Genomic DNA, 27,551 nt, shown 5'->3' with positions numbered 1-27,551 from the left:
ACATGATGCGATTTTCATCTCACCGCATGCTACAGAAATCGTACTTGCAGGCGTCGTTTTCCCTGAACTTCCTTGCAAAGAACTTAGAAACATTAATTATCAATGCAACAAAAAAATTAAATTGACTTCGTTAAAATGACAATTCAAATGTTTATGAAACGTGTATAGGGACCAATTAGCGTTATTTGTGAGTATTATTAAATGCAGTTGTCCTTATTTTCAAATAAAGCAAACAGTGCAGAGAAAGAATAGGCTAAAAGTTAGACAGAATTGTATCTTGAAAGGCAGCACAGGTGCATTCGCAATGCTCTCTTGAGGATATCTCTCCATTTACAAAAGAAACGAGATCTTTTGCCGAAATCATGGCTGCAAAAAATATGTAGTCTGCAAAAAACACACACAAGACTGATTTGTGGTGCTTTCAAAAGCTACCAATTGGAATTGCAAGTGAACTGTAGCTTGCCTACCCCAAAGAGATCGTTGTGGGCCCTGAAACCATGTTTTAATTAGGAGGCCCACCATTTCTGCTTACCAAATAGGTTTCATTTTCAGCCTGAAATAATTTATTGCAATCTTCTACTCACAACCAGTACCCCCATGCAGAAAGTTGGTCAATAAGATTACAGCTACAGAACTTCATTCTTCGTACCACCTCACTGAAAGGTGCCGCCGCTTACACAAGGATTGGTGGGCTCAGTCGTTTTTAGTATACTGCACGAGTTAACACAAGACATCAACAATGTAAAACAAATTGTGCATCCAAATTATAACTTTGTTAGAGTAATTCATTAAGGGAGTATTGACACATAAATTCTGTGCCCCGTTTTTGTGCTTTTTTTAGGCAGTTGGCAACCCCACAATTATGACAAAAAGCCTCAATTCCTTGAAGCAAAAATAATTATTAAATCACATTTTATGCAGCTAGATTGAAGTCTACTCCACGTGCAGCACTACCTAAGGCGCGAAGCGGGAGACTATTCACATCAACAAAACCATGGTTGGAATTGATGCGGTGCCACAAACAACTCAAGCACGACTCAGTTGCCTCTGTGCAGCAGTTGACGGCGATATAATGAACTTGTCACTAGAAGCCATCAAATTGACTCTTGCAATTGTGCGCGTTTTCTTTTAAATGCAGAAGGGCTCTCTCCCCTGTTATCCTAGCGAGTGTTGAATGATCTCTGTTTTCGCAGCATGGACATAGTGTGTGTGTACGCGTCAGATGTGACAGGTACCATGAGACCGCCCTATCGAGTATTGGTGGAATGAATAGACTTGTGTTTCACGTCCAAAGCCACACTATACACTTCGCACATGTATTGAGCTGTCGCACTATAAAAGTAACATTAATTAATAACATTACTGTATTATTAAGCATGAACTTGAGGCTCCATAGTATAATTACTGAGTTGACAGCTTTCCTTTCTTGGTACAAAAACGAGACAAACATTCCATGGCATACTAAAAAAACTAAGTGCTCTCTCGTCAGCACAAACAAGCAACATCGTTGTGCTGATCTGAAATTCAGACTGCACATTTCACAAGGCCGTTTTTATTACCGACTGTCGGGAGTGACAAGCGTAAACGAAGAAAGAAGACGAGCGCGTGGAGCCGCCATCTTGGACGTGGTGGCCGGGGCGGTCCAGGAGAAGACGGCCGGAGAGCCCCGCTCTGCCGGAGCGCGCCTTCGTCGGCATCGGTGACACCAGCGACGACCGGACTGCAACGACGGACCGGGGGACGCCGATATCCGCCCCGAACAGAACCTGAGCGCCCCTGCGCACAGACGATCGCCGCACAGATTAACGCGGTAGTCAAGCGTAAAGCATAGCAAAGGAGGACGCAGTCCATGAGTGGTGAACGTTTACCATGTGTTGATGTTGTTGAAAGTCCATACTGAATTAATGTTGTGTGTGTGCTCCACCTTTCGTTCATGTGTTTCTTGTGCCTGTTCAAGCAAGCGTACCAGACGTTAACGTATGCGTGACACCGACAAATTATCATCATGATCAGCCTATTTTATGTCCACTGTTGGACGGAAGCCTCTTTCTGTGATCTCCAAATACTCCTGTCCTGCGCCAACCGATTTCAACTTGCGCCTGCGAATTTCCTCATTTCATCACCCCACCGAGTTTTCTGCCGTCTTCGACTGCGCTTCCGTTCTCTTAGCACCCATTCTGTAACTCTACTGGTCCACCGGTTGTCTAATCTATGCATTACATGGCCTGCCCAGCACCATTTTTTCCTCTTGATGGCAATTACAATATCGGCTATACCCGTTTGCTCTCTGATCCACACAGCTCTCTTCCTGTCTCTTAACATCACGTAAAGCCTAACTTTCTTCGTTCGATCGTTCGTTGCGCGGTCCTTAACTTGTTTTGGAGCTTCTTTGTCAACCTCCAAGTTTCTGCCCCATATGTTAGCACTGGTTTAATGCATTGATTATGCACCTTTCTTTCGAATAATAGTGGTGAGCTTCCAGTCAGGATTTGGCAATGTCTGCCGTATGCACTCCAACCCATTTATATTCTTCTGTAAATTTCCTTATCATGATCAGGGTCCCCTGTGAGTAATTGACCTAGGTTTTTCTTTATTTTTTAATAAACGTTTTGATATATATAGACATACGTACTCCTTCACAGACTCTGGAGGCTGACTAGCGATCCTGAAGTCTTGTTCCCTTGCCAGGCTATTTAGCGTTATCTTTGTCTTGTGCGTATTAATTTTCAACATTTATAACAGCGTAACTTTATTTTTTTTATTTGCTCTTTATGCACATTTTAAATTGCGCGCCCCATTTCCAGGCTCCAAATCGCGGAATGCTATCAATATGGCGCCGTATTCGAACAGACGAACTTGCGCGCTTCAGAATGTTCGTAGGAAATCTGTAAAGAACATATTTCCACGCGCTCCATTTGTGCTGCTGATTATGCTGCAAGGGGTTTCATGCGCCCTATCGACGCAACTATCCTCTATCAACGCACCCATCCCGTCATCTTTTCCGAAGAATGCCGGCAACTTCCGCGCTTACAAAATTGACCGTTGTTTCGCCCCCCCCCTACAATTTGTTGAGGCTGCCTTGAATCCTCCCTGGCAATGCATTCGCAACTTTGACATTTTTTTCTAAGTGATCGTCTTCACAATGGCTAGAAGAGTACGGCTTAGGTACATCAACTGCTAGCCATCTTGAATGTCTACACTATAGCTTGGCATAGCTCTTACTGCCTCTAGCCTTCTCAGGCTGTAACGCTACTAAAAGCCTTATTTAGACGTTTACCACGAGGCAATCCCACCCATTCATCAGAGCCTATCCAGAAGTCAACGCAGCGTTGACACCGACGGTTGACGGGTCGACAAAAGGTCCCTATACCAGCACCTGACAACCTGAACTAATGATAATGACCGTAGGAACGGCTTCGACCTCGGATTCCCAGATTGCTACGCGCTTGCTAAATATGCGGGGGCGGAGGTACAACATCAATACTTCTTTTTGGGAGAGTTGGTTCATCTTGACACACATGGGTAACAGCGCAAACAGAAGACCACAAGAAGGGAGACACGTACACGCAAGCGCTGACTAACAACTGGTTTGATTGGCAAGGATAGCACACCTTATATATGCCAGAGTGAAGCAAGGGAAAATAAGGGGAAAAATATGCCAAGGGTGATAGCCTGCCATCAACGCAAGCGCAATGCAGCCAACCAAGCGCAACAAAACGCAAGCAAATATTTTTCTTCGTTTTCTTTACAATCTTAACCCCCTATAGCAGCATTCAGAAGATCAAAATCAGCACCGAAGAGAGCAAGGGAAGAGGTGCTAAAATAAAGCACTTGCTACCAAATTTTGTAATGTGGCGGGCTTCCAAACTAATGCGCGCGGTGGTGTCACTGCTTTTTCCTAGAATCGTCGTCTCTTTCAACCGGGCCACACAATCCGTACACTAGCTAACGTGTGAAACTAGAGCGTATTTATCATGTAGTTTTTTTTCCAGCGTGTTCTCCTAAACGGTCATTGACATATCGACCAGTTTCGCCGACGTAAAGCATCCCACACGACATGGGAATGCAATACACCAGGAACATTTCACTATATAACGGCAGTTGGTGGCATCCGCCATTTCTGGCGTTACAGATACGTGGACACAACTGTCCCAGATTATTTGGGGCATTAGCAATTTGAAAGCCGCACTCGTAAAGAAATAACTTTTGCATGTTTTAATGGACTTGATACTTTAGAGAGACAAAGTCTGTGCGGCAGGCGGTCGCAAAATGCTCTCCAGTTCAGCAGCGTCTGGCCGCCGCCCATGCCGCCGCCACTCAGCTCGTCGGCCATAGAACGTCCAATGGCTTCCTCTGGTTATTACGCCTTGCTCGTAATGCAAAGTACGCAGCAACTAATTGCTTCACCTGCTGCAACTTCGTCCAGTGTCGCCATGTCAGCGATTTTGTTTTTCAATTTATCGGCTAGTCAGGTGGCTAAGCCTTGTTTTGGCTTATAGTGGCCACATAGGGCGCTATTCTCGACACGCATGGCGGCTGCACGGCCGCCCAACGTTACTAGATGACGGCCGCCATTATCCGCCATGTTGACTCTGATTGGCTGTGGAGAATTCACGTGTCTTGAAATTTGTGCCGGGAAACGGAAGTTTTGCGAAATGCAATTTTGCGTTGTTATAAAGATGACCAAACGTGACGTGGAGCTGCAAATTTTATCGACTAATAATTTTTTTGGTCCTTGGCAGCTATATTGCACTCTACACTCTAAGAAAAGTTTACACCCTTTGGAGTGACCCTTCTGCCACACAACGATAATCGTCATCTGCCTTGATGCGTTCCCTTTCTTTAACGCAGCGAGCCCGATACTTTCCAGTAACGAACGGCATGCGCGTTATCAGCATGATAGCATTCCCGACGGGAAAATAGCGGGCGCGGCGTTTTCAAGAAAGGAAACGCATCAAGGCAGATGACGATTATCGTTGTGTGGCAGAAGGGGCACTCCAAAGGGTGTAGACTTAGAGTGCGCGACGTTAGCGCTTCAAAAAGAAAGTGAGCGGTAGAAGCCAATGCAATGCATCTGCAATTTCGCGAATATGTGGTGGCGATCGAAGATAGCCGCTATCCTAGCTTGCTGATTGGCTGAAGGAATTTGCTGCGGGGAGCGGCACAGGAAGGGCCGTTTCGTAAACGCCATTTTGACAATGCGTGATGTTGCGCTGGGCCGCCATTGCTGAGATTTTCCGCCATAGTTTGTTGTGCGACGAGCCGCGCGAATTGTGCTAATGAGCAGCCATATGCAATGGCGGCCGAGAGGAATGCGTATCGCCACATTTTCCCCGTCGTTTGGCGCCATAAAAATATTTTGTTCATAACGCGTGCTCATAGTGCTTACATCGCTCTCGGGTGGTGTTGGCATTTGTGCTTGAGGCCATCATTTTTTAAAAGAAGGCGTTTATACGAAATAATGATTGAACATAGCAAACTTTCGGCAATGTTGTCCACTTTTCACTGCTGCATTCGTATTGTAATCAAGATTATTGCCTTTTCACACAATCAAAAGTTATGACAACGGCCTCTTTCTAATTTATAAAAAGAAATGTACGCAAGGCGGCGCCTTGAAGTTTCCTCCCGCGGTGCGAGTAACCAGCGAAGTGAACAAGAGATGGCAGCGCCGGCGCTTGCGTCGCGCTAGTGGATATCTCTGGCGCGCGCAACGCTATCGGTGATATTCGGCCATTTCTCAGCCAGCCGAGTCGGGCTGAGTCACTAGCGTTTCACGAGATAGCGATAACGTGGGCTAGAACGCGCGCGCCTCACCACTGGTAGTAAAACTCTTGCTTGAGCTAGTTGGTTTTGAAGTAGTAAAGGCAAGGCGCAGAAGACCAGGACTCAGGAAGAGTCCTGGTCTTCTGCGTCTTGCCTTTACTACTTCAACCACTGGTAGGTCGCGTATGTTGTCTCAAGGTAGAAAACAAGCGCGTTGGCACCAACATAATACGATGACTGATTCTATTTCCCGGGGACCCGGGGACACGCATCTTACCTTATGAAGTAGACGACGGCTTGTACGCAGCAGAAGACGGAAGCGAGAAACGTTTTTGACGGAATAATAATGCGCTTTGAGCTAGCTGCTTTTTTTTTTTTACAGCGGAGGAAAACTGTTTTGCTTTACCGAGAACCTTACGTTCAGCGCCTTCATTTCAGTTTCTTAGGCAAAACGTCAAGTTGGCGTCACGTTACGAATGCAAAATGGGGCCATCGGGGCCATTTTATTCGCGTCGCGTCAACGTCACGCATCGAAGAAAATGGCGGAATGTCCAGAACAGCGCCCATAGTCCGAAATAGAACTTCTTTTGTACGCATTACTAGAGTGATGATAGTGATCTAAAGAAAGGAAAGACGCTTGATTCTGCAACCCGTGAGGGAGCACAGCGAAGCGTCTTAATAGAGTGTACTAGAATGGGGGAGTGGGTCCAACGGAGGCCCCGGTACTGTGTACTAGAATGGGGGCAGTGTGTTCAGATGGCGGAGCGCGCCACGCACTGCTTTGAAGCCGGAAGCGTAGACAGGTCCCGGATGTATGCGGCGGCGCTGCAGTCGCAGGGCTGTACGGACGCGTTCTCCGTGTGTTGCGGCCGGTTGTAGCGTGCTTGCTCTGAAGCACTCTAAGGGAATTTCTCGAGTTTCTTTCTCGTTAGGAGTCACATGCAAAATGACTTGGCGGGTTCTTGAGCCAGTCGACGGTAGATGGGCTCCGTGTGACATTGTGCAGCATTTTGGCTCTGTTAATTAGAATACATGGAAGGAGAGGGTTGAAATATCTATTGACCCTATTGACATCTTGAGTGCCCATCGCCGCAAGCCGCACCGCACGCGTGCGGTCGCGCGAAAAATTGCACATATCGAACGCTTCTGCAGAAATTTCAGTTTACAATGTGTACGCGGTTTACACTGTGTACACAGTGTAAACGGAAATTTGTGCACAAGTGTTCCATATGTGCAATTTTTCGCGCGACCGCACGCGTGCGGTGCGGCTTGCAGCGATGGGCGGCTCGAACGTAAACAGGCCCTAAGCCACGAAAGGTTGGAGAACTTCTTTGGTATTGTGGGGCAGTCGTGCGGATCCAGCGATCACTCAACGCCGTCTCAATTTTTTTATTGTAGTGAATTAGCTGTCTTTTTATAACTTGGCGAAGGCAATGCAAAGAGGGAACACAGAGGCCAGTGACGACTTCGTACCGCTACTTCACTTAACTTACCTGATAATTCTTACAAAGAAGGGGGCGTTGTGTCGCTTCATGAATTAGTTGACGCAGGAAATCTGACGCTTATAGAGCAAAGGTTAAACAGTACTCCGGCAGAGCACTGGGCTTTTGTGAAGGAGTGATAACCGCCTCACCCACTATATGGCAAAGTATATCGCGCAGACATTTTTTACTCGCAACAAATCTGAGGATTGCCGCTCTCTTCCTTTGCAGAACTTTAGTGTCAGTAGCATAGTCTAAAAATTCACGAAATTTGTGAGAGCTTGCTGTATCCCTCCAAGTTGCTTTTTGAAGCAGTAACCTTCTTCAGCCAAGAGGAGCTTTCCAGCGACAGCACAGTCGATGTCATGATTCTAGTGAAAGCTAAGTAAATTTGCCTATGTCATACGTTGCAAATTGCATGCTGATGATATCGCATCACCAGTTGTGTGCTTTTATGTTAAAAGTCTTAGTCATGCAGTCAAGAGAAGCACAACGAAAAAGGAAATTGCACTTGAAAGTTAGCCACTGTTCTTAGGAGGCTGGTGCAACGTGCATGCTGACACTTCTTTGTGTTTATCTAACTGCATAACTTTTTCTGGTGCATTCAAAAAGTTAATTTTGTGAATACTATTAAGAAATGATTAAGGAATTCAATTAGACATTAATTCCGCTGTAGGTCTCCATTGTTTGGGTTGGAATGTACTTGCACTGTTTTTCTATGTTTTCGCATACTGTGTCTAGTTTTTTCAGAGATCTCTTTTACATTTGGCATCTTTCCTACCTGTATGATTCCTTCCATAGAAATGTAAGATGTCGGTGTATCTCATACTCGCACATGAGCTCGGGAGCACTTCATGATGTAAATAAATAAAAAAAATTCACGGATAAACTGTACGTGCAAATGTAGTCGTTTCGGGGGATTCGCGAAACAGAACGAAAGAACGAGGGACAAATGTTTATCGCGAAAGAGGGTAAATGCCAAGCAGGGAGAGAGAGAGAGAGAGATAAACTTTATTTGGTTCCTTCAAGGATTTAGCGTCTCGAGGTCTCCGTCGCCTTCTTGGGCGCCGGCGACTTGGAGCCTCTTCCGGCAAGGGTGGGCCCCTATTCCAGGGCCGACCCGCCGTGGTTGCTCAGTGGCTATGGTGTTGGGCTGCTGAGCACGAGGTCGCGGGATCGAATCCCGGCCACGGCGGCCACATTTCGATGGGGGCGAAATGCGAAAACACCCGTGTGCTTAGATTTAGGTGCACGTTAAAGAACCCCAGGTGGTCGAAATTTCCGGAGTCCTCCACTACGGCGTGCCTCATAATCAGAAAGTGGTTTTGGCACGTAAAACCCCACAATCTTTTTATTCCAGGGCTCTGCTGAGCCTAGCTACCACTAGCGTGCTGCACTAAGGCCCTTTGGGGCGTGAGCTCGCAGCTGGTAAGCCGACTCTTCTATTGCTCCGCACTCGGGTTATTGTGTTGGTGGAATGACTGATTCTGTTTACATTCCCATGTGACATGATAGAGTGTGGGTGCGGCCCCGCACCATGGGCAGGTGTCTGTATTGTGTTGGGTACATTTTGTTTAGGATGTATAAATTTGGGAAGGAGTTTGTCTGCAATCTGCGCCAACTCGTTGCTTCCTGCTTCGTTAGAGCTTTGTGCGGTGGGGAATATTTGGCTCTCGTCCCTCGGTGTAAGTTTAAGATTTCTGTGTATCCTCCTTCACAAGCGTGTGGGTGATACTCCGGGGCGTGCGACTGCTCTGCTCGGAACGTGGTCTCTCGAGCTAGGCTGTCTGCCCTTTCATTACCCTCTATGCCTGCGTGGGCCGGAATCCAGATTAACTTGTGCGTAACGTTCCTCTCGGCGAAGTTGGCTCCGCCAAGAATTCTGAGGGCGGCTTTGCTAATCCTGCACCTCGTGTAATTTCTGCACGGTTCCTTCGTCTGTTAAGATGTTTAGAGGCCTGCCTGTCCTATATCCTTCTGCTGCCGCCAGCGCCACGGCAATTTCTTCGGCCTCCACTGTGCCGGCTGCCTTTGTCGTCGCACATGTGATCAGATTCCCGTCGCCGTCCACCACCACCGCCGTGGCCGTGCGCTTCCCTTCGCGCAGGTACGTGGCAGCATCCGTGTATACCGTGTTGTCTAGTCGCGCTAGTGTCTTTTCCACGTATTCGGCTCGCGCCTGCCTTCTGCTCTCGTGGAGGTTGGGGTCCATGTTCTTAGGTACTGGCCTAACCCAGTTGAAAAACACAACAGGAAATTTTAACAGTCTGTCGTATTTTGGGACGTTGTTTCTGTAGTTCTGTTGTCTGTAGTGTGACGTCCTGTAGTATAAAGTTCTGTAGTTCTTGATCAATATTTAATTAAAATTGACAGAGACGTCTGTAAGGTTACGTAAATTTGTTAGTACAAAAAAGAAAAACGTAAAAGTAAAAAAAATTAAAAAAAAACGTCGTCGCCTAGGATTCGAACATGCGACCTCACGATTCCGAGCCCGGCATCTTACCACTCCACCACCCCTGACATTTTTTTTCTTTATTGCATGGAATTATCGGTACTGTCAGACCAACGCAGTTACATTGCATATGAACATACAAGAGAAACAAATTCACAGATAGTATACAGTCCAATGTCAGTTCAAAATTCTGGCAAACAAACACAAGCGTCCAGACGTGAAATCCATTCAGGGACGGGATCATATGTAGCCACCACACTTCGGACTTGAGCAGTCTCTTCACGGAAGATAGACCTTGTCGAGCGAGGTGGCTCGGCATGTCTGTCGATCATTCGACTTCTCCATAATGAATAAAGTCCTAATAACATAAACAAATCATATGGTGTATTACTGGCTGTATTTTTGAAAGGAAGGAACCGGATGCCATAACATGTGAGAGGAAAGTCTTTTTTGATAGTTCTTTGTAAAATGTCCCAAAAAAGAAATGCGTCACGACAAAGTATAAAGCAATGTTCTATTGTCTCGGGTTGATTGCAAAGCCTACAATTTGTATTCCAGGGTACACACAGTCCTTTTTCCTGAAGCCACGTTTTAACTGGCAGTGTAGAAGTGTGCAGCTTGAAGAAAAACGTTTTCGCTGCTGGCGCAATGCACATTCTACGGACACGGCAAAGAACACTGACATGGTTTTCGAGTGTACGTTTTGGCCATGTGAATAGTACGACGTGCTGATACGCTGATGTTTACATTTGCATTTTGAGAGCCAAGATCCGCTATCACTCCACCGCGTCAAGTGCCGCATCTCTAGAAGAGCAAGAGTGTTCGTACCATCGACAGGTACATCGTGCAGTGCTAGAACATCGATTTTGATGTACGATATTCATATTAAATAAGAAATTTAGAAATAGACAACGTTGACTTTTAGGGTTATTACTGCTAGTTTCGACAGTTGTCTCTCGTTCTTTACACTTTTGAGCGCGCATATAATTCGTGTGTTCAATGCAAAATAGCTACATAAACATTTGTGTATGAGAGTTCTTTCTGACAGCATACTGGCTTCTCACGGCAGCACTGTACCAGATTAATGAGACCCGAGCGAGACAGCTTTTCACGCAACTTTGTGGAACATCCCAAATCTTCTTTTCCGCTTCGCATAAGCTTGTGAAATATTCCTGGGAAATTAACTAATGTGTCAGTGTAACAGCACATGTAAGTCCACAGGCCTGTGTGCCACATCTTACAAAAAAAAAACGGATACGCAGCCATTCCCGCAGATGGTATGATTTTGATCAGCGGCCGATTTTGAGGAGGCCGGTAGGGCGTTGCTGGTGCCGCGTCGTCACGGCACAATTATAACTATTCGCCACGTCGACTTTATTACCGGTGTTGGTGCCATCAGCATTGCCGGCTTCAGAGAAGCGCGATTGGATACCGCGCAAGAGAAAAGTACAGTGTACACCACCGATGCGAAAACATACAATTTTAAAAGACCGCGACGGAAAGCGCTTCTGTTGCGACTTCGGAACTCTTGGCCGTCGCGACCGAATGTTTCTGTTGCGACGTCAGAATTGGTGTCGTAACGTCGGAGTCGCTGTCAGGATATAAAGCTGTTGTTCCGACTTCAGAACTCTTGTTGTCGCGACAGAATGCTTCTGTTGCAAAATCAGAATTTCTGTCGTAACGTCAGAAATGTCTCCCAATTAAGAAGTGTCAACAACTTATGTCGTACAACAGAATTTCTGTAGTTGCGACAGGAATTCCTTTTGTCTTTTTCAACCGGGCACTACAGAAGCTTGTCGCATCACACAATTTCAGTGCACTTCTGTTGTCATCATTGGGTACATGTTGCGGCGATAGGTTTCCGTTGTGGAACAGTTCTCTGTAGTACAACAGAAGTTTGTCCATTACTTCAGGAACACTTCTGTTATGACAACTGGGGGCCTGTTGCAATGATAGGTTTCTGTCGTACAACAACATTTTTCTGTATTACAACAGAAGTTGGTCGCATTACTTCAGGAACACTTCTGTTGTGACAATTGGGGGCCTGTTGCCACAATAGGTTTCTGTAGTATTTCAACAGCTCTCTGTAGCACTACAGAAGTTTTTCGGGTTACTTCAGGAACATTTCTGTTGGGACAACAGGGTGTGTGTAGTGATGACAAATTTTTCTGTAGTACTACAAAAATCTGTTGTAGAGCTTCAGCTTTCTGTTGTAACAACAGACATACGACAGACTGTACTTCTGTAGTAGCAACAATAAATCTCTGTTGTACATCAGAAAAGACTGTCGCTCCATCAGGAATCTGTAGTTACTACAGAAAAATCCTGTTGTACAACAGAAATTTCTGTAGTACTGAACACAACCTCTGTTGTCATTTTCAACTGGGAACGCTTATTGTTTTTCTTAGGCAGTCGGGCACGTCTGCGTATCTATCTACGTGTCCGCTCGTGTCCCGTCCCAGCCTATAGTCGGATACAACTTTAGAAAAAAGGGGGCGTTTATTCCTCCGAGGCGGATGCACACGAGCATCCACCAATGGGCGCGCACTCTGGACCGACGTCATGCGCCGGACGACCGGTGACTTCGCCGCTTCCGTCATCTGGGCGGGGCCTCCCCTTTTTTCTAAAGTTGTATCCGACTATAGTCAGGAGCGCTCTCCCTGTAGGGGTGCTTTTGAGTCTGGCTTTTTGCGCTTCGGGCAGGGCTTCCGCCTGTTCGCTGAAAGTGTTGCTGATGCCCAGTTGAAGCAGTTTTTCGTTTGACGTGTTTTTTGGCAGATGGAGAGCCGTCTTGTATGCTTTCCTGAGTATCGTGTCCGCCTGTTCTCTCTCTCCTTTGGTCATCGCGTGGTACGGTAGCGAGTGGATGACTCGGCTGACGACCAGGCTGCCGACGAGTGTGTCTTCCTCTTTCATGCCATATCTTTTTTGGGAGACCCTGTTGATCATCCGGCCCACCTGCTCCGTCGCTTTGCTCAGCAGGCTGATGGTGTGGCTGCATTTTATGCTGCCCTATAGCCACATGCCCAGGATTCTGATTATGTTCTTTTCCATGATGTTTAGACCGTCAAGCGTTACTTCCAGTGTTTCTTGGGTGGGGTGTCTACCTGCTCTCAGTAGTTCGGATTTTTCTGTGGAGCATACCAGTCCCCTCTCTCGGGTGTACTTTACGACACAGCGCGCAGCCTCTTGTAGCTTCTCATGTTTTTCTCCCAGTGAACCTTGGGTGACCCGAACCGTGACGTCGTCCGCGTACATCGCGTGTTGGATGCCCTGGATCTCGCCGAGTCGTTTTTGCCAGGCCGATCATCGCCACATTAAATAGCACGGGCGATATCACGGAGCCTTGGGGTGTGCCTTTACACGGTGTGGAGAAGGTGTCGCTTCTTAACTCCCCCAGCCCTACCGTTGCCGTTCTGTCGGTTAGGAAGTCCTTGACGTAGTCGTGTACTTTCCTTCCGCAGTTGGTGTTGTTGAGGCCCTCCATTATGGCCGCGTGGCTGACGTTGTCGAAGGCGCCTTTGATGTCGAGCGCCATCACAACGTTTTCACCCGCCTTGGGCATTGTGTCGAGTACCTCCTCTTTGAGTTGTAGGAGGACGTCCTGCGTCGATAGGTTGGCCTTGAAGGCATACATGCTGTCAGGGTACCACCTCCCGTTCTCCAGGTGCTGCTGCATGCTTCTGGTGACTATTCTCTCATACAGTTTTCCCAGGCACGACGTGAGCGAGATCGGCCTGAGATTCTCGATCTGTAGTTTCTTGCCCGGCTTGGGTATCATGACCACGACGGCGTGTTTCCATTCCGCCGGTACCTTCCCCTCTTGCCAGAGCGTGTTGAGGTACGACGTCAGCTGATCGATTGCCTCGTCGCTTAGGTTTCTTATAAGCGAGTTTCGAATCTTGTCCGCTCCCGCCGCTGTATTCTTGGTGGCCGCTCTCACGGCTTCGGTGACCTCCTCTCTCGTGATTGGTCGGTCCATGTTCGGGTTTTCCTTACCGAGATAATCTCCTTTTGTAACCTTCGATTTGGTTTTTCCCGTAGCATTTTTCTCGGACTTCTTTCAGGAGCTGCTCTTCAGAACCTTCGTACTGGTGGACCAGTCTTTGGATGGACTCTCCGCTTTCGGACTTGTTCTTGCTAGGGTCCATTAAGGCCTTGAGGATGCGCCATGTTTTGGCCGTACTTAGGGTCCCGTTCAGCGAGTTGCTAAACTGTTGCCACCCCTGTCTGGCCAGCTGCGTCGCATACTCCTCCGTCTGCCTAGTGATGTCCGCTATCTTCTTCTTTAGCTTCTTGTTTAGCTTTTGTCTTTTCCATCTCTTGGTGAGCCCGCGTCTAGCCTCCCAGAGCCTGAGGAGCCGCTTGTCTACCTCCGGTGTTTGTTCGGTTCTGTGCACTTCTTGCGTGTACATTTCCTGAATTTGCTTGAGTTGTTGGCTCCACTCTTCTACAGAGGTAATGTTACCCTATAGCTGTCGACAGTGTGCTCTAAAGGCGTCCCAATCCGTCAGCCGAGCCGTACCAATTTTCCTCTTGACATTGTCTGCCGCCGTGCTGACTCTTATTATGTGGTGGTCGCTGCCAAGGTTCTCGCGCAGGTTTTCCCACTCTGCCTGCTTGGCGCCCCTGATAAAGGTTAGGTCGGGACACGTGTGTGGACTGACGCTGTTTCCCTGTCTAGTCGGCTGGTTTTCATCGGCTAGCAGCTCGCACCCGGCGTTTTCTGCCGCCGTGCAGATGCCTCGTCCCTTCTTGTTTTCCTTTTTATAGCCCCAGCGCGGGCTTTTAGCGTTAACGTCTCCCGCTATGATTAGAGTGTTTTGTCCCGCCAATTTCTTGGCCTCCGCGAAAAGTTTAATAAAGTTTCATTTTGTCTGTTTAGGTGGACTGTACAAGTTTACTATGTAGGTACTTCCAGCCTTTCTTTTCCTTTTGGGAATCACCTCCGTGATCACGTGTTCTATCTGGGTGTCCTCGATTTCTTTATGTGCTATGGTTACTACTTTGTTACTTATGAGGGTCGCGGTGCAGCCACTCTCCTGGCACGCTCTCCTGAGCGCGGAGGTATTATTGGTTTCCTGTAGCATGATTTTATCTGGTGGATTTTCTCGCGTAGATATGAACTGTTGCAGGAGTCCTTGCTTGCGCTTGTACCCTCTGCAGTTCCACTGCCATACTTCTAGTTGGTTTTGTCCTGCCATGTTGCGTTGTTACTGTTGTTGCTTGTACCTTGGGTTTCTGATCCGTATAGCCTATCCCTGGCGTCATTAGTGGTTTTCTGCGTGTTTTGATTTTTGACGTAGTTACGGAAGCTCTGATCCTGCAGAGCTACCTTTTGTTGCGTTTGCTGCATCTGATTTTGCATCTGTTGCATTTGGTTTTGCACGCCAGTCATGAAATTCCTGATTTCATCATTGAAGCTTTTCTCTTCTGTGTTTTGCTGCAGTGGCGCCACGGCCTGCGGTGGTGGCGTTCTGACTGGCGAGTACCCCGCTCGTCTGAGCTCTTGCATTTCTTTAATTAGGTCATCTGTCCTCTTTCTGAGTTGTCGCACATACGTACATATGTACGTACATATGTACAGGCTCGTCCACTCTTAGGGTGAACACGGCTCACCGTGGCCGCGCTCCGCGGGGCGCCAGTGCGTCCGGCGCGGCGGCGCATCGAAGCGAAGCGGCGCAGGCGCACACGGACCCAGGGGAGGTGCCTCGCGTCGTCTGCTACACCGCTGGAGCGCATCGCCGCTTGCTTTGCTGTACACTTCGCTAGACCCAGGTGACTGAGTGCTCGAGGCGGCATTGCAGGAAGGCGCACTTCACTAACTTTAGCATTTTCCAGCTGCTTCCGTCTACAGCTTGTGAACAGCCTGCTTAATCAATATACATAAACAGAAGCAAGCTTCTCCCCACATAAGTCACTTAGCATGTTTTTCATATGCGATGAGGGTAAAAATAGTCATTTTTTCGCGCTCTTTATTAGGCTGGGGCCCTCTTATTTTACTTTCACAGCACTTGGTATAGTGCATACCGAGAAACCTATTAGGCGCGCTCTTGGTTGGAGTCATCATGTGATGAGCCTAGCGCGCCGTTTCGCGCATGTCTTGATGCTAGAACGAATGTGCTTAATTGACTTAAGAAAACAACCGAAAGCCGCTATAAATTTCGCAGAAAGTTAAAGAGCGATTGTTCAATCACGCATCATCATGTTTGCCATGGATTTTACCATTAAGGAGGGCAATACTATTACTTCGACAACAACTAAGAAGTGATATCCGCTGTTTCGCACTCTCTTATTGACGTTATAATGTTACTGGTAGGAGAGCATGGAGTGCTTACGCGATGTAAAAAAGTGCTCTCCCCGGCATAGCAACTGATTTGGCGCCCATTTTACTCCCCCTTTTCATCTTTCTACATCCTATAAAAAAAAACTAAATTCATTTTTGCCGTCACAGCTTGTGTAAAATCACCGAAGCGGTGCCGGTCCCCTGACGGCTACCTGATGCGAGATGTTGCATTCTCATTTTGATGAATCATCGGTCAATTATTTGATTACATTGATTAGGTGAAGTAAAACATATGGCGCCGACGTTTTTTTTGTTGTTTTTTTTTTCTTGGAATCAATGCACGCCGCATGCGAATGCTGTTTCCGTCCGTTTCGAATAGGTAATTAAAGTGGGAAATCTATAATCTATATGTCTGTTTTCTAGATTAAATTACGTCTTGCCGGGTAAGTAAGTCTTTATTCGATTCTATTTCATTTCAGTGCTTCCTCAGAATGGGCCAAATGCATATTCTCACTAGCATATAATAATTTGCTAATTGTGCGGTATACGTCCCGAAGCGACACATGGAGTTACGCCATAGAGGTGGGCATCGGATAAATTTGGAGATTAGGAGGAATTTATTTCTTTTTTTGGGGGAGGGGGGGGAGGGTAGGCGGGGGTGGGCTGGGCTGGGCTGAGTAGGTAAAACCCAAATATGAATACGGCACAGGAACCCTTGCCGCGGACAAGCGATGCTGTTGCCGTCGTGGGGAAGTGGCCGGTCCGTGTGTTGGACGAAGGCGGCCACGACATTTAAACCGACGGTCATGAGGCCGGCATGGTGTCGTCTGCCCACAGCATGCCGGTGGTCGGCAAACGGACTCGCCGTTTGTAAACGCTAAGCCCGGCCCAAGCCAGATTGCTTTGTTAAGGCCAGTCTAATTTTTATCTGACCATGGGCGTCAGCCCGATCAACCGCTGAGCCCCCCCCCCTTTTTTTTTGCGTAGGTCATGCTACCCCATCCTAGCTTAATATGATGATGCGGTGCAGCCAACGACTACTCAATTGGGTGACTGGCCACTCAGGAGTTACAGATTCTGGGATGACTCGCCAAATCGAAAGACACGAGAGGTGCTTCCATTAAACGCACTTCCGTCGACTTGCATGATGAATCGCATTTTGTTCGGTTGCTGGTTGCCATGGCACTTCGGCAATAAAAACGCTGTAACAGTGCAGGATAATTTCATTTCCCCGGTGTGCTTTGGAAAGTAGCCATGTCGCGGGTACTGGAAAAAGAAAGACGACGCATTGTAGATCTGTGCCTACAAAACTATTCTTAACGCGTTATATCGGAGATGACAAAAAGGCCACTGAAAACTGTAAATAGAATCGTCCAGGCTTAAAAGTAGGATGGAAGAATTGCGGATGCTCCCCGTAAACCCGGCAAAGAGGGACCATTGTTGCAGCGGCTGCTGCAAACCCGACCTCCACCATTGGAGAAATCAAGAACAGCTTCAGGCTGAGTGACGTCCCTGACACGACTATCAAGCGTCGCCTCTAGGCCGCAGCCTAATTAAGAACGCGAAGAAAATGACTGTATTTTTACCCTCATCACTTATAAAAAACATGCTAAGTGATTTATGTGGTGAGATTCTTGTTTCTGTTTATGTATATTGATTAAGCAGGCTGTTCACAAGCTGTAGACGGAACCAGCTGGAAAATGCTCCAGTTAGTGAAGTACGCCTTCCCGCAATGCCGCCTCGGTCACTCAGTCACTAGCGAAGTATACAGCAAAGCAAGAGGCGGTGCGCTCCAGCGCTGTAGTAGACGACGCGAAGCACCTCCCCTGGGTCCGTGTGCGCCTGCGCTGCTTCGCTTCGATGCGCCGCCGCACCGGACGCACTGGCGCCCCGCGGAGCGCGGCCACGGTGAGCCGTGTTCACCCTAAGAGTGGACGAGCCTGTACATACGTACATATTGTTTTGTCTTCTCTTCTACAACAGCGGCTGAGGAACTAAGCGCTTGATGTTGGGTCGCGGATGTCGCGGTCACATTTTTATCAATGCGAACCGCAAAAGAAAATGTGTGCACCTGGAATCAGAGTTGCATCAAACCAATTCGAAGCCCTTTACTACGGTGCTACTTCCAGCACGAGTGTTGCATGCGGATATTAAGCCCATTAATCAATCAGTTTTCTTTTTCCGTCCAAATAATTTCTGGTTACGTGGTAGCGTGGCTCAAAACAGATTACTACCGCAGCCTCTGCGAAACATTTGCTGTCAGGTTAATAAATCCGTCTAATGGCCGTTGAGATGCCCTAGGAATGCACATATAATTCATCCCTTATATTAAGTGAGTTTCGGGCATGCATCTTAACATCCGCGGAGCATTTGCACGTCTGTTCGACTGCGGCAGAAAATGATCACAAAAATATTAACGCGCAGCCCAAGCGCTGCGCCATGGGTTCGGTACAGCCCATGTTCCTACAGCGCCACGAGCTTACGATCCGGCATTTGTGCCGCGTGCGTTTATTCCAAGCCGTGATCCGGCGAAGAAACATTGCAGCAAGCATCGCTGACGCTGCGCTTTGCCTGAAAACAGGATCCCACGGCGACCGCTGCAAACACACATCCTGCCTGTTTGTTCCATGTCTGTTTTATTTCGCTCCCGAGTGAAGTTACGGCGAGAAAGGTTTGCCCAACTCTGGTGCCTACTGTCAGCGGCGGGTGTGTTCATGTACTGTGTCGCTGCGTTTCTCGTCAGACGGGGTGACGGAGCAAAACCATTCTCAGGAGAAATGAGAAAAGCGTGCGCGCATGAAACAAACCTACGAGCGTCTCAACAGAAAATATTTGCAAAAGAAGCCTCCAACGCAAAGATTTGTCGCCGTCAACTTAGCGTGAACGATTGTTGTCAGCAGTGACATAGCCGAGCGTCTAACGGCGGTGTTCAAACGTTGTGTAGCACCGTCGATCGATTGCTTTCCACCAGTGCTCACCGCGCGCGCAAGCTGTAGAATGCGTGCTGTGGCACAGTCACGCATAAGTTGTGTTGCCTGCGCTCGATATGGTTTCCCACAACTTTGCGCTGCTGTTCGATTCTCGTGATATGTTGCAATTAAAAATTCCCAAGACAGTGTTAAGAAAACGGTTAAAAAAAATACATACGAGGAGCTAGGCACAGCAGCTTGTGTACCCGCTCCTATAATACATCTACCCGCGTCTGTTTGTAAATGTGTACATGTTTACTTGCGTCTGTCAATTTTTTTTTATTTTCCACATTTCTTTATATTTGAGTTTTTCTTAGTTTTCGCGTTTGTGTGTGAATACGTGCGAGCCTGCTTCCATGCGTGTTTGCGCTTACTCTTATTTCAGTCCTTTCATTTTAAATTAGCATTTGTTTTTGCTAGTTTTCTTTCAGCAAAGTCTTTACACATTTACATTAACCAATCTCATTCAAAGCACTAACTCCTGTACACTGCAGGGCTGGCCTCTCCCATCTCATTAAAACCATTCTCACTGGTCTACCTCGTCTTCTCAATCTGCTTACTCGCTGTGTTTTCTGTCCTTGGTATGCGATCGTCGTGCCCTTGTTGATGTGCTTGAACTCCTGGCTGAAGTTTGTCAGCAACACCTTCGTGTTTCCTCCGTGCAGTCGAGCGATCCCTCTTGCGACGCAAATTTCACGGTCGAGCAGTAGACGTTGGTCGCCTTCGATGACGCCTTCTACGTCAACGGGTGTTTCGGGGCCGACCGAAATGACAATGCTGGAGCGAGGCGGGATGCTCACTTGATCTTCGAGCACCCTCAAGGCGTGGTGACTACGAGGGCTCTCCGGCGGTATCGCTTGATCTTCCGACAGCGTTATTGACTTCGACTTCAGGTCGATGATTGCGCCGTGTTGGTTCAGGAAGTCCATGCCGAGAATGACGTCTCGTGAACACTGTTGGGGGATAACGAAGGTGGCAGGGTAAGTCCGGTCATGAACGGTAATTCTTGCCGTGCAGACTCCAGACGGCGTGATGAGGTGTCCTCCAGCGGTTCGAATTTGAGGGCCTTCCCACGTAGTCTTAACTTTCTTCAACTGGGCGGCGATGTGTCCACTCATGACGGAGTAATCAGCCCCTGTGTCGACTAAGGCAGTGACTGCGTGGCCGTCGAGAAGCACGTCGAGGTCGGTGGTTCTTTGCCTGGCGTTGCAGTTAGGTCGTGGCGTCGGATCACGGCTGCGTCGTGTTGAACTGAAGTTGGAACGTCGCGTCGTCAAGTCGTCGTTCGTCGGTGCAGTCTTGCCTTCCTGACTTCGTCGGGACGGCGGCGTGTCGTTGTTATGTCGTCGAGATCGTTTCGTCGTCGTCTTCGTCGGCGGCGGAGGATCTTCGTCAGTTCGACGAACAGCAACCGCACCTCCATCGGTTGCTGCTTTTAGTTTTCCGGATATGGGCTCGCTGACCGGCCCCGGGCTGGGCCAGTGTATGGTCGGCGCTGCGGCGACAGGTAGCGGCCTGGTGATGGCGAACGGGACGGCCGTCGAGGGCTCCACTGAGTAGCGGCGAGGTAATCGGCGATGTCACGTGGGCGCTCGCCAAGCTGTGGACGCGGCGCGTTGACGGCGAAACCTCGCAGTCCCATCTCCCGGTACGGACATCGTCGGTAGACGTGACCCGCTTCTCCGCAGTGGTAGCAGAGCGGGCGGTGGTCAGGAGCACGCCAGATGTCCGTCTTCCTCGCGTAGGTGCGCTGGGCGACGGGTGGTCGTGCTGGCGGCGGCGGCGGCGGACGACGAAACTGTGGCGTGACAGGGCCCTGGCGCGGTCGCGGAGGGGGACCTTGATGGCGTGCGACGGCGGCGTAGGTCATCGCTTGCAGCTCACGCTGCGGCCATTCAGGGGCTACTCCAAGTTGTTGTTGGAGCTCCTCACGCACGGCGTCGGCAATCGAAGCCACTTGAGGCTGTGATGATGGGAACAGCTTTTGTAGCTCCTCCCGCACGACAGCTCGGATAGTCTCGCGTAGGTCGTCGGCGGCCAGTGACTGAACTCCGGCGTAGTTTGTCGAGGTCGTGCGGCGGTCGAATTGCCGGTTTCGCATCTCGAGTGTCTTCTCGATGCTGGTGGCCTCGTGAAGAAACTCGTCGACGGTCTTCGGTGGGCTTCGTACCATTCCGGCAAAAAGTTCCCCCTTCACACCACGCATCAGCAGGCGGACTTTCTTCTCCTCGGGCATTTCAGGGTCGGCGTGGCGGAAGAGACGGCTCATTTCTTCCGTGTAGATCGCGGTCGTCTCATTAGGTAGCTGCACCCGGGTTTCCAATAGCGCTTGGGCTCGTTCTCGGCGTACGACGCTTGCGAATGTCTGCAGGAAGCCGCTTCGAAAAAGTTCCCAGGTCGTTAGGGTGGCTTCTCGGTTCTCGAACCACGTCCTGGCCCCGTCTTCCAATGCGAAGAAGACATATCGCAGTTTGTCGTCGCTGTTCCAGTTGTTAAACGTAGCGACTCTCTCGTACGTCTCAAGCCAGCCTTCCGGGTCCTCGAAAGTTGAACCACGGAATGTCGGAGGCTCCCTGGGCTGCTGTAGCACGATGGGCGATGCCGGGGCTGCCATTGGGGTGGACTTGGTGGCAATCTTTCTGGTCGTCTCAGGCAAAAGTCCGTGCTCCGGGGGCAGTTGTTGAAGACGGCGGCTTGCTCGATGGTCCGGGACTGCGTTGGTGTTGTCTTTGCGTTCCGGGCTTGGATCACGGCTTGTCGGGGGCGTCCGGTACATGGACCAAAAGCACCTCCACCAGATGTCACGTGGTGGTGACGTTAGGAACACAGTAGCAATACTGTGATAGACAAAACTAACTTTTATTGGGCGAACCTGTGCCCACAAAACAGGCTACACTTATAGCACAACGATAGCGGCGAACACGGTCGGCGATCGTCGAAAATCTGATCAGCGGGTCAAGCGCGTCGGCTTTTATAGAGCAGTCGTCGAATGTTCCAGACTAATCGTTCGGACCCGCGTGCCTTCCATAAAGTTCTACATCATTCGCGTCAGGCGAATAAATCAGATAACACAAGGTTCGGCAACAACAGACTGCGGATAGAAGCATCGATAACTTTCCAGAAACTTCGGATACATGCAGGCGCGTCCCGCGCTGTGCGATAAGATTTGTTAGGCGGTGAAACCTGGTCGCCCGATAAATATAAATACACGTGTCAATAGAGAGAGAGAGAGAGAACAACTTTAGTGAAAATGCCTGCAGAGTCGGTTAGGCTCCCTCCACGCAGAGAGGACAAGCTTTTACCGCGACGCGGCCACTACGTCAGTCTCGTGCATTGTGCTCCTCGAGGTCTTGGTTCCTCGCTACTTCCGCGGGTCCGATAGGGCCGCCGCCCCCTTCCCGAGGGTGCTGCCCCCCTTCTCCTCGGTTTCGCGCGGTCGCTGCCTCTCTAGAGCTGCCGAGACCTGCTGGACGGCCTTGAGTTGTGTCTCTTTGTCATAGCTCCTCGTTGCAGCCTCTAGCTGCGGCGGGATCGTTGTCTTCTCGCGGATTTATGCTACAGTCCCAAAGGATGTGAGCCGCGGTGGCTCTCTCCTTCGCGCACAGTCTACACACGTCACTCGCGTACACGCTCGGACACACGTGCTTAGCTAGCACCGGGGTGAGCAGGTACCCCGTCTGTAATTGCCTGTATAACACTGCCTCCTTCCGGGTAAGCCCCGGGTGAGGTGGCGGCATAGTCTGTCTGTTAAGTCTGTACCACTTCACTATTTCACTGAAGGTGGTCATCTTGTCCTTGGCACTGCAGCGCGACCAACAATCCAAGTCGGCCGTGCTTGCAGCTGCGCGGTTGGTTAGTCCTCGCGCGGCCGAGTTGGCCGTCTCGTTGTGGTTCACGTTCCCGCGTTCCAACACGTCACTGCCCATGTGGGCCGGAAACCACTTAATCACCACAGTACTTTTGCGTGCGATGTCTTCGGCGTTGCGCAGTATGCGCGCGGCCTCACTACATACCTTACCCTTGGCGTAGTTCTTCACTGCCGTTCTAGAGTCACACAACACTGTAGTGCATCCGGGGTCGGAGACGGCCAAGGCGATGGCCACCTCCTCCGCCCGGTGCGCCTCTCGAGTCCGGACGCTCGCCGCGGTCTTCGTTGCACCCATCGATGCCCCGACAGCCACCACCGCGTATGCGTCGCTCCTCCCTCGATACTCCGCCGCGTCCACGTAGACGGCGCCTTCTTCTCTGGCGTGGAGGTCCACAAAAGCCCTGGCCCTCGCCAACCTCCGCTCCTTGTTGTGCTCCGGGTTCACGTTCCTCGGGATCGGACAGACCCTGAGCATTCTGTTGATGCTATCCGGTATAGGTACGTCTTTCTGCTGCTTGCCTTCCCTCGGCTCGAGGCCAAGGCCCCGCAGTATATGTCTTCCTGTTCTCGTTTCAGAGAGACGCTCGAGTTGCGCCGTTCTCTGTGCTTCGGCTATTTCGTCCAGCGTGTTGTGAACTTCCAGCGCTATGAATTTTTTGGTGTTCGTGCTCCCGAGGAGACCGAGTGCCGCCTTATACGCCTTGCGTATGGTGGCGTCTATCTTGTTAGGTTCGCTCGGCCTCCAATTGTGGAAGGCGGCCACGTACGTTATGTGGCTAACTGCGAAGGATTGAACGAGCCTAGTCAGGCTCTCCTCCTTCATCCCCGCTCTTCTGTTCGACACACTCTTGATGAGTCTCATTGCCGCGGCCGCTTTGCCCGCGAGCTTGTTGACCGTTTCACCGTTGACTCGGTTTCGCTAGATGAGCAGCCCGAGCACTCGAATCTTCTCGACCTCCGGTATTACGTGTCCTCCCGCTGTCTTGACCGTGATCTTGGGACGCTCGTACTTGACTTCCATATTCTTTCTTTTCCTGCCCGCTCCTGTCGGTGGAATCACCAGCAGTTGACTTGGCCGGAGAGCAAACGAGTCCAGACCCGCCCAGCTGCTCTTCGATGGCGTTGACCGCTTCTTGCAGCGTTGTCTCGATGTGTCCGTCGCTTCCACCCGGTAGCCATAGCGTAACGTCGTCGGCGTAGATGGTGTGCCGGACTCCCACTACTCTTTCTAGCCAGTTGGCCACCCCGATCATCACGAGGTTGAATAGTAGCGGGGAGATCACCGAGCCCTGCGGAGTTCCGACGCTGCCCAGCTTCTTCTCTTCGAGCTGCAGGTCTCCCGCGCAGATTTCGGTAGTCCGTTCCATCAGGAAGTCTTTGATGTACTGGTATGTCCTTCTGCCCATGTTTAGCCTGGATACTTGGGCCAGGATAGCCGAGTGCCTCACTTTATCGAAGGCACTCTGCAAGTCCAGCCCGAGTATCGCCCTGTTGTCCTTGGTGCCCGTCGTATCGTCGATGATCTCGTTCTTCAGTAAGATCACGGCGTCTTGCGTCCCGAGCTTCTTCCGTAACCCGATGAAAGAATTTGGGTAAAAAGCTCCGATTCTTCCAGGTAACGCTGCCACCTGTTCATGAGAACATGCTCGAGGACCTTTCCCACGCACGAAGTGAGCGAGATCGGCCTGAGGTTCTCTATGTTGGGCGGCTTGCCAGGCTTGGGGATGAGGATCGTCTTGGCTGCTTTCCATTGCTTGGGCAGCCTTCCTTCTTGCCAGCACTTGTTGTAGAAGTTCCTGAGCGTTTCGATGGTCGCTTCGTTGAGGTTCTTGAGCGCTCTGTTGGTCACTCGATCGGGACCCGCGGCGGACCTGCCATTGAGATCCTGCAGGGCAACTCTGACTTCCCACGTCTGGATGTCTCGATCTAGCGTCTCGTTCTCCTTGCCTTGGTAATCCGGGTGTCTTTTCGTGGGGATGGTCGGTAGGTACTTGGCGTCCAAGCGCCCCTCGACCTCGTCTTCCCCGTGTTCGCAGATTGCCTTGTGGAGGATCCTCGCCAGGTGGTTGTGTTGGTGGCCCTTGGTCTTGGTTTCGTCGAGGAGGTGCCGCAGCATGTTCCACGTCTTGCCCTTGTGCATCTGTCCGTCGGCTTTGTTGCAGGCCTCGTCCCACTGTTGGGTGCATAGCACCCTGCAATGGACCTCGATCTGCCTGTTGAGCTCGGCGATCTTCTTCCTTAGCCTTCGGTTGGTTCGTCGCTTCTGCCACCTCGCCTTTATGGACTGCTTGGCTTCTATCAGGTGGGCCAGCCGACTGTCCATCTTGTCTATCCGTTCGTCCGTCTCCAGCTCTTTGGTGGCTCCTTCCGTCGTCTCAACGACGTTGGCCGGCCATTGCTCGATGTCCCTAATGTTCAGTTGCACCACGGGTAGCGCCTTTCGAAAGGCGTCCCAGTCCGTAATGCGATGCTTCCTTATGCCGCTGTTGCCTTGGCCTTCGAGCGGTACGACGACCTCCACGATGTAGTGATCGCTGCCCAGCTCTTGGCCCGTGTTTCTCCATTTTGCTTCTCTCGATCCTCCGTCGGTTTTGACGAAGGTAAGGTCCGGAGTGGTGTCTCTCGTAACCGATATGTGCCGATCCTGGTGGGAAAGGCCGGATCCGTGATTAGGTTCAGTCCTACATCGGTGGCGTCTTGCATCAGCTCTCTCCCCTTGACCGTCGTTCTGTGGTAGCCCCAGTCTTGGCTCGGAGTGTTAAAGTCTCCGCACACTACGAGCGTATTGCACCCCGCGACTGAACTCGCCTTGTGGAATAGCGCCTTGAATTTCTGTAGTACGTGGGACGGATTGCTGTAGACGTTCACTAGGAAAGTGCTCTCCTTCCTCCTCTTGCCCGTGATTACTTCCACCGTGCAGTGTTCGATGGCGCTTCTGCCGATCATTTCGTGTTCCATGAAGCTGATCCCTTTAATAACGAAGGTGCAGACCCCTCTGCCCTCGCCCTTGGACGTGCCCCTTTTGCTCGGCGGGCTGTTGTGCGACCGGTAGCCCGGTAGTCTCGGCGTCTCTTCGCTGTGTGTTTCTTGAATCATTATGACGTCTGGTTTCCTTGTTAGTTGCTGCAAGAGTTGCTGCAGCACCGCTCTCTTGCCGGTAAAGCCGTTGCAGTTCCAGTGCCAGACCAAGACGTCTCTCACTGGCGGTGTGGATGCTGCTGTACGCTCTGTCCCGTCCATGATTGTTGCAGTTTAGCGATGATCTGTGCTTCCATACCTTGTATTTGTGCCTGTATCTGCGTCTGCAGCTGCGCTTGCCTCTGCGCCATCATGTTCGGGATCGTGCTCTGTATGTTCGTTGTCATCTGCTGAACTGTTTGCGCGAACGCAGTGAGGCGTTCGTATGTGAAATGTATGTGAAAAAATACAACAAAATTACTGCTTTGCCATGACTGGAGGTTCGTTGCTTCTGCCAAATGATGCCGTCTGCATGATGTACACGCGCGCAGATGGCCCACGCGTATGTCTATGGTTTGTCTGGTAACTCGGCAGAGTGTTTGAAAGATGAGAGGATGACCACACCTAGTACATCTCGGCGAAACAACTACTGTTGCATAGTGGGTTGCAAAACCGCATACAGTAGGTTGAAAGGTCAGGCCAAGCTCTCGCTCTTCGGCATCCCCAAAGATGAAGAAAGGCACTGGGTGTGGGAGCGCAATCTTCACTGCACCGATCGGCCCTTTGGAAGTCACCGACTCCATTTGTGAGCTGCACTTTGATGCAAAGTACATACTGAGGCATGATGTGCATATCATCCAAGGCCAGGAAGTATCTACACAGCGTGGAAAGCCAGCGTTTCGGTCTGATGCGGTACCCCCCCAATCTTTTGCCATATTTTCCGGAGTATCTCTACGAGCAGCCCACTGCACCCGAGCAGACCACGCTAAAGAGAACGGCCTCATATGCAACAGATGAAGGCCGGTCATGAAAGAGAACGCTCCCGCTCTCAGTTGAACCGTCATTCAGATTGGAGGCATGTGACAATGGAAACCTGAGCGAGCTCGAAGACATAGACAACCGATAACATGCTTCCTAATCCAAGCAAATATAAACAATGTGTTTTGCTTTATTCACCCATGGGATCTGGAAAACCAACTACATCTCAGGCGTATGACGCATAAAAATAGGAAAGAAAACGGTTATTCCATAAATATTTTCAAAACACACAATTAACCTACAAAAGATTTGCTGCACGTGACGAATATTGTGACGCACATTCTCCCTAAATGTAAAATTGCTGCCATTATTAGGGCATCGGGGAAATTTTGTTAGCATTCAATATATCGCCTTGAGAAAGGAAGAAAGCAAAGGCCTACCGATTTTTATTTGACCACTAATTATGCCACACAGTTCACTTATTCTTGTACCTCATCCCATTACTGCACATGATGCCCATTTCTTTGGAATATGAGCTCTGCATTTCGTTGTCTCTTGACACGGTGAAACACGCACATACGGTTTAAAAGGGAAAGCAAACTGAAAACGCGATCCATCTGACTGCGTGGCTCCGGATAATCCAGGCGCGGTCATCCTCGAACACAACGCTGCTATGGTGGCTAGCCACCAACGCTGCGCTCGACCGGCGCCTCGACCGCACGCGGGGGCGTGGCCTCCAGAAGAAGGCGACGGTGGCGCCATCTGGATTTTCAATCAAAAATGTCTTAGCGCGGAG

The 27,551-nt window shown here is 49.9% G+C and overlaps 1 pseudogene; it reads right to left on the bottom strand.

The window, feature by feature from the left end:
- Nucleotides 1-22,390: 22,390 nt before the first annotated feature.
- On the bottom strand, nucleotides 22,391-25,142 carry LOC139057093 (uncharacterized; annotated as a pseudogene).
- Nucleotides 25,143-27,551: the final 2,409 nt, after the last annotated feature.

This window comes from Dermacentor albipictus, chromosome 1 (assembly GCF_038994185.2).
Source record: "Dermacentor albipictus isolate Rhodes 1998 colony chromosome 1, USDA_Dalb.pri_finalv2, whole genome shotgun sequence".
NCBI classification, from domain to species: Eukaryota; Metazoa; Arthropoda; class Arachnida; order Ixodida; family Ixodidae; genus Dermacentor; species Dermacentor albipictus.
This window is presented reverse-complemented; position numbering and strand designations above follow the sequence as displayed.